We start from the raw sequence: 7,578 nt of genomic DNA, 5'->3' as shown, positions 1-7,578 counted from the left end.
GACAAGATATTTGCATGTTAGGTGTTTGAATATATGCAATTTAAATGCAATTCCTTCACTTCATTGTAATTCACTTCTGAAGAAAATGAAAAAAATATTCCAAAAATAGAGTTCATTTGGTAGCATCACTTCTTTCAATAATTATTTTATAAACCAGTCCTATAGACGCACAGCACGACTTTATTTAGTTTTTGCTTTATCTCAACATCATTATTACTACTGAGCTCATTATGAGTGGATTTATTTTTCTGCTAACTTCATTATTATCAGTGTACATTTTTTACTGAATATACGAGTGTATCTTTATTTCACAAAATTATACTCGTATTATACAAATCATGTGAATTCAAACTGCATTGGAATTGTATATTGCATTTGCATTTAATGCAATAATCGTGTTATTAACGGCCAATAATCGTAACATTGTTACCTAACAAAACTCACAAGGAAACTGCAGTTGAAGCTTTTGACAGTGTTAAAGTCGTGGTCAAGTTTGTAGCGTCATGTTTTCCTCTTTCTTAAAAAAGATAAAATGCGAAAATGATAAATATAATAAGTATATTTACAATTATATAGAAGAGTAATAAACGTAATGTAGACGAGAAATAAGTAATTCTTAATTTAACAAGAGACAGGTATTTATTTTTTTATTAGACCTATATTAATAATCAAATTATGTATATATAATCAATATATATTTAATGATGAATATGATTAATGATTAATACATAAAAAATTGTTTACAACATTAGAACATTCTACTTTCCCATACATTATTTTCTAATATTAACTATTGGCTGCGTCTCCTAAAACTAAGTGAGTTTATTTATATTCCTACCTTGAATACTATATATTTAAGTCAATGGATGCAATGTGTATTAAACAAGTTCGTCAGACGAATCGTCGCCAACGCACAGAGGTCCAAATATCTGACAAAGAACTTTTCTGTCAAATACTCTTAGTGCTGCTTCAACATTTTGTGATAACGTACATAATGCTGTGCCACACAGAAGCACAGGAAAGATGAGCGCACTATAGAACGTAAGTTTTGTTTGTCGACAGAGAGCATTATCCCAACTGCCTATTGAGCCCATAGTAGCACCTATTTGCAATGATGATTCTACGACTGATCTCCAGGCTGTTATCGTTGTTGGCTGATATCGTTGCAGTCGACGGCTGCTAGATCAGTGTCCCTGCGTCCCACAATTCTATCAGTAGCCATTTTTTGTATTAACTTCAGACAGTTAAAATCAGCTTATAGTAAAGTGAGATAATTTATTGACACATTTTTTTAAATATATTTAATTTTATCATAATTATCTAATTATAACAAACTTAGTTCCAAGTTAAATCTACTGAATCTACAAATTTACATGTAGTTAAGCTGGAATTGGTGCTAACATCATTTTTCTGCCTCTAGCGGCCAAAAGAAGACTATTTTTAAAAATTAATTATAAAAGCAATAAAAAGAATTATTTCAAGCTGTTAATCGAACTCACTTTTTATGTTGCTAGTTAAATTTTCTACAATAAGACAACTTTTGGCATTGCATAGGCACTTAAATCAATTATGTTACTATGACCTATTACCTTATATATATATTTTATATACTAAATATAGTAAAATTCAGGAGACTATGACAGTCCTCCTCAACTTAAAGTTTTTATTAATTTTTTATTGCATGACTCGCAATTTTTTGTGCTTCATCAATATATCTTCATATATGTATATCTGATTAATTCAGACATGCACTCCCAATTCAATTTGTTTAAAACCTGCTCGAACCAGCTTTATTATTCCACTAATAAAACAATATCACTTGGTGTATTATTATTTTATTGTTACATATACTTGTGGTAATTATATGTGATCGTACATTTCTACTTGTACTTGTAGATGTGATTTGCTTAAGGCAAATGATGACACCAGCTTAAAATATGAACTCTGTGACGTTGTATCTGGCGAAAGTAAAAGTACGAGTAAACCTTCCAGCAGCTTAAAGTCTTTGGAGTCAGCTTCATATCTTGTATCTTGTGTTTTACGCTTTTGAAGCTGGTGTACTGCAAGCTGTAGTGTTACAACACAGCAGGATGTCTCCACATTTTTGGTAATTTGGTAAATAATTGTTAATTTGTAAATTTATTGGCGGTGTGCCATTATCGTCGTAACTAATATTTTTTTTCGCGCTCTTTCTTTGAACCAAACTATAAACCATAAAATTGCTTGACCGGCAGACTGAAACATGAATGATGCCAAGTAACTTTATATTTATGAACTTATCAAACCAAAAAAACTTTAGATGAATAGCTATTATAGTTATATTTTACTTAACGGATAATTAAATTGCTTTTAGGTACTGCATCTGCAGAAACAGTAGCCATATCTATATCCAAATCATGAACTCATGACTATGAGTTGAAATGAAGAAGAAATACTTTTTGTGTTGATTTTCAGCTAAAAGCTGTATATAAAATTAACTTCAACGGATTGCTAAACTAATTACATGGTTTTTAAATTAAAATTTAATTAAATTTAAGATTATAACAAATAAAATACACATTTTATTTTCAAATTTCTCAATAAACATGTAAAAAATATTTAGTATTAGCAAATTCATTCAAGTCTAGGTATGAGTATAAAGAGTAATTAAGTATTTTTACTTACAGTAAATTTTTTGAAAACATTTTAAAAAGAAGTATACATATTATTAGTATATTAAATAAAAATTGCTTGCAAAATCCAACAGTTTACACCTTCGGAAAAAAGACCTACTAGCATTATAAAAAGATATAAGTTCCGTATCACCATCAGTGCTGCAAACACAATCTTATAATAACAAGTTTAAGAGTTATGATCTTGTAATTTTCTAAGATTTCTAAGATTGAGTTAGTAGTGCAATTATATAAAAATGTTACACAGCATATTAATTGCCCTACTAATCCATATCAATTAGGAAGTGGATTCCAATACATCACTAACGAAAACATTTAGTGCTTATAGATCAGATATATGTATATATTAAAATAAATAAAAGTCAAAAACTATCTAATAACACTAAAGAAAAAAGTAAAAGTAAAAAAGTGCTAGCTTACAGTACTAAAACCGTAAAAAGAATATGAAAAAAGTGTTACGCCGGGGTACATAGTCGATAGCTTGATTTTTTTGAAATCAGAAATGCTTTATAAAATGCCATCATTTTGTACGATGATGAAAAAATTATCATGTTACAGATAAAGATATATCGCTTTAAAGCGATCCACAAGGTTTAGGTTTATACTAGCATTTTAAATTGGGTTGCCAATTAAACAGTTTAATTTTATTTTTTTTACAGTCCAAAACCAATTTGGTTTTAGAGCAGGAATCTGAACTCGGGACTCTAAGTCAATTATTTTAACTGTTTTCCCTACTAAATACCATAGATGTTTTAATAAATGGCGTAAGCATACACAAATTTTTTTTTTGATTTTAAGAAAGAAGATTATCTTACCTAGCACACATTTAACACATAGATTTTTTGATATATCTACTATCTTCTACGTAGCCAAATAGATTTGTAAAACCTCGATTTGAATATATTTTATATATACAACTTAGCAAATAAAAATTCTTCTGTTTTCAATTGTGACTTGCTGTGTAAAGTGCTGATTTCTTGTAGTTATGAGACGACTGTATATGTAGGTATGTCATTGATAAGCACCTATAGTCAATACACTTGATTACATTTTTAGCATACTTATCAAGATAGACTCGTACACTTCAAATGAATTATTGATTAATTAAATGCTTTTAAAATATTTTGTATTAAATTAAATATGAAAAGATACGCGGATAATCTTTTCATTTTTAGTCCAATGGCGTAACTGTTGCTTTTATCGATGCATAAACTATTGTAATTTCATATAAATTTTGCATTTCTTCATTTAATTTAAGCACATTTCCCAATACAAATTACATGCTATTAACGCAACGATTGAAACGAGGGTTGCACGCTAAGTAAAATGTAAAAGTGATATACCAATACTAAAAGAAAGAGAGAATTTCTTTGTAATAATATATACCTAATATTAAAATTGATTATAACGTCAAAACAACAGTAGTGACTATTTTTACTTGAATAGAAACTATGGTATTTAGTAGAGAGGTTTCGAAAAGTAGCGAACTACAACAATACAAATTTGACAGGGCAAGAGTTCAACCCTTGGTACCTGCACTCTCAAAAAAATTATTTATAAATAATTTAATATAAGAATAAGTGCCAAGACCACTGATGATGAGTATTTGGCAATACTCAAATGGATGATCAGCCAAAAATTCAATTAATTTTTGTTGTAATTCACTACTTTACGAAACGTTTCTAATATTTAGTTTTAAAAATTATAAAGAATAAAACATAATATTTACAATAAGTATCTCAGAGACTTCACAAACCAACTATGTATATAACTTATATGTTTTTAACCCAAATCAACAAATGAGTAAGGTCCGTAAGTTTGCTATAACATAGATTGATTAATAATAAAAAAATTTTTTCTAACAAATATAATATGAATAAGATAAATAAATAAGAAATTAGAATATATCGACTGTAACTAGATAAACAATAATCTAGTCAAGGCGCAAAGAGGGGTTTTGAAGAAACATCGCAGTTAATAGAGAGTAAAAGTGCTCAGGTGCACTGACTCAACTAGCCTCAACATAATAATAGATTCAGCTTTCTATAATATTAAAAATATTTAATATGTTTAATATGTAATAAAAACACATCATAGGCTCTTCAATACCTCCAGAGCAACATTACATATGGTACATGTTGACAAACCTAATATAACTCATTGGTGCTATGTGTTTAAAGACCATGAAGAGTACACAAAGACCATGATTTTTCACCTGCATGAGAACTATCGATATCGATAACTATGGTTTGATAGCTGAGAACGTCTAACTGTGTTGTCTAACTGTATGTTAGCGAAATTCATAAAACACTTTGTCAAAGAATTGTATTTAATGATTAAGCTTATTTCTAGTTAAATAGCTACGTCCATAAGCAAAACTGCCATCCATTAAAATTGAATGTTTGGTGCGGTTTACACGCTGGCAGCATCAACGATCCTTTTATCTTTCGAAATGAGGAAGGAGCTGCCATTACGGTGAATGGCGAGCGCGATCCAGCCTTGCTCACTGAGTTATTGCTTAAAAAAATTAATCAGTTAAACATCGATGACATTTGGTTCCAACAAGACGGCGCAACTTGCCATACAATGCGTTCAACAATCGATTTATTGCAAAATCAATTTGGTGACTACTTTATTTCCAGAAGTGGTTTACTTAACTGTCCTCTTGATTTCTTTTTATGGGGTATGTAGTCATTAGTTTAAGCCGACAACTCAGTAATTCTTGAAGCATTGGAAAATGCTCAAGAGTTGGACTAATCGAATGGACTATTTAACTTGTAGCCATGTAACATATAAAAATATGTAATTTGATGTAATTATAATTCTTACATTATTTAACAAAATAATTCTAAATACAAATACAAATATTTTGTACATGTATTTGGAATAGTTATATGTGTGTACTTTATTATATTCAATGAGTTTTAAGTTCCAATTGTGTCTAAATTGTATATCTTCGGATGGAATTAATTTAATTTTATACCATTAAGGACTTGAACGTATTTATATATTAGTATTTGATTATCCAATATAGTTTGATTAAAAATGTAAAATAGGAATAAGTATGCTTGAATTTGACTATTATTTAAGGTATATGATTTGATTAAAATACATTTTTTACAAACTTTAATGAATTATTTTTATAAAGGTTATTTCGTCCAGCTGTGGGAATATAGGTAGTTATAATGGATACATTAATTTAAAGTACATGGAAATATTTATGTAAAAGTTATCCTGTTGAAATTGTAATTATTTAATGTGTTGGTTATATTACATGGATTTCACATAATTAAATATTGTTACTCAAAAGAACTTTTTCGTAGTTATTAACTATATAATTAAAGTTTGATTCTACAGAAATAGTTTATTTGAAACCGGTTAATCAAAATAAAAAGGTTATAATACTAATGCACCACATATACAATATTTATTGTGTCAATGTATATAAGATTTCCATTTTGAAATAGTTATAAGTATACCTATAAGAACACAGTAGTTGGCATAAATGCTACTGTCAGTAGAAACTAAGTAGAAACAGTTTTGCAAATAAGAAAATGACTAATAAATATAGAAGATAGTAGCACAAAAAGCTAACCAGTTAAATAAGTATTATAAAGTATTTCAAGTAGCTATGGTATTATGAGAGTTATATGATAATGATATCAATTTCATGATTACTTTTACTTTTATATATAATTAATTATTTACTAAGTTGAACATCTGTATTTTACATACTCATAATCTATTGATTTTATTAAAATGATGCTCTCTTTCAAAAACATCTCAGATTTCATTAAATGCTCGAAATGGCTTTAGACCTTTAGTAATATATACGGCAGCATATTGGACCGACTAACAGGCTTACCTAACCCAGATTATTATTGTAATTACTTATTATAATATTATAAATTATGAATATATGTAATAATATAAATTATAAAATAATATTTATTTGTTTAAATTTCATTATACTACCCTCGTGTAATAAAAATCATATCTTTGAAGTGCTATGCTTTGAACATTTGTGCAGGTGAGCCTATCTTTTTGGCAGAATTATTGCAAATTGCATTATTACAAGTTGTGATGTGACTTTTATTTTTAATTTACTATACACCTGTTTTTTTTATTTTTTATTAAAGTTAAAGTTAATTTAATTTAAAATTTTTATTGCAAATAAACTCCTAGTAGTTTTGACGATAGATATTAGTATAAGTAAATCGCACATAATAAAATATTTTGTCGCTAATATCTTTAACTTTTAAAAATCAATTATAACTGGATATTTTTTCATTTATTTATCTGCTAATAACAAAAAAACATATGTATATTACTTAATATATTAAAATGAGTTTTGTTAAAACTTTTTGTTTTTAATAAATTTTGCTACTTGTGAATAAAAATATCGGGTTCCATACTATATTCGAGCAACTGCATGGCTGTAGACCATGCGAAAGGTATCTTCAGTGATGTAAAAGCTTTTTAAATATGAGACTAAAATATAAATTTGTTATAAAAACTGTACTCATAGGACAACGGCTCTCAGGGGTAATTTTTTTTTTACACAATTATATTTTGGTCACGCATTTAAAACGAGCATTTGGCTTATTCGGCAGCCCTCTACCTACGCCCATGGCCGATTGTAAGCCCGAAGACCTGTATCTGTGTTTTTATAGCGGCTTGAGTATTATTTTAAGTACCAGTGCGTTAATGACGTTCACTAGGTCAGTAGTAGCATGACTTACTTATTTTTGTAAAATTTTTCAAAATTTTTTTTCAGATTTTTTAAGCCACATTTGGCGTCTTCGTAGAAGGCAAAGTAATTATTATGACACTTTAATTGGGCCAACTTAACCATAATCGTAATAATGATTATGCTTACTAGATAATCATTGGTTGTGCCTTTTTT

This window comes from Teleopsis dalmanni, chromosome 2, assembly GCF_002237135.1.
Source record: "Teleopsis dalmanni isolate 2A chromosome 2, ASM223713v2, whole genome shotgun sequence".
In the NCBI taxonomy this organism is placed as follows: Eukaryota; Metazoa; Arthropoda; class Insecta; order Diptera; family Diopsidae; genus Teleopsis; species Teleopsis dalmanni.
This window is presented reverse-complemented; position numbering follows the sequence as displayed.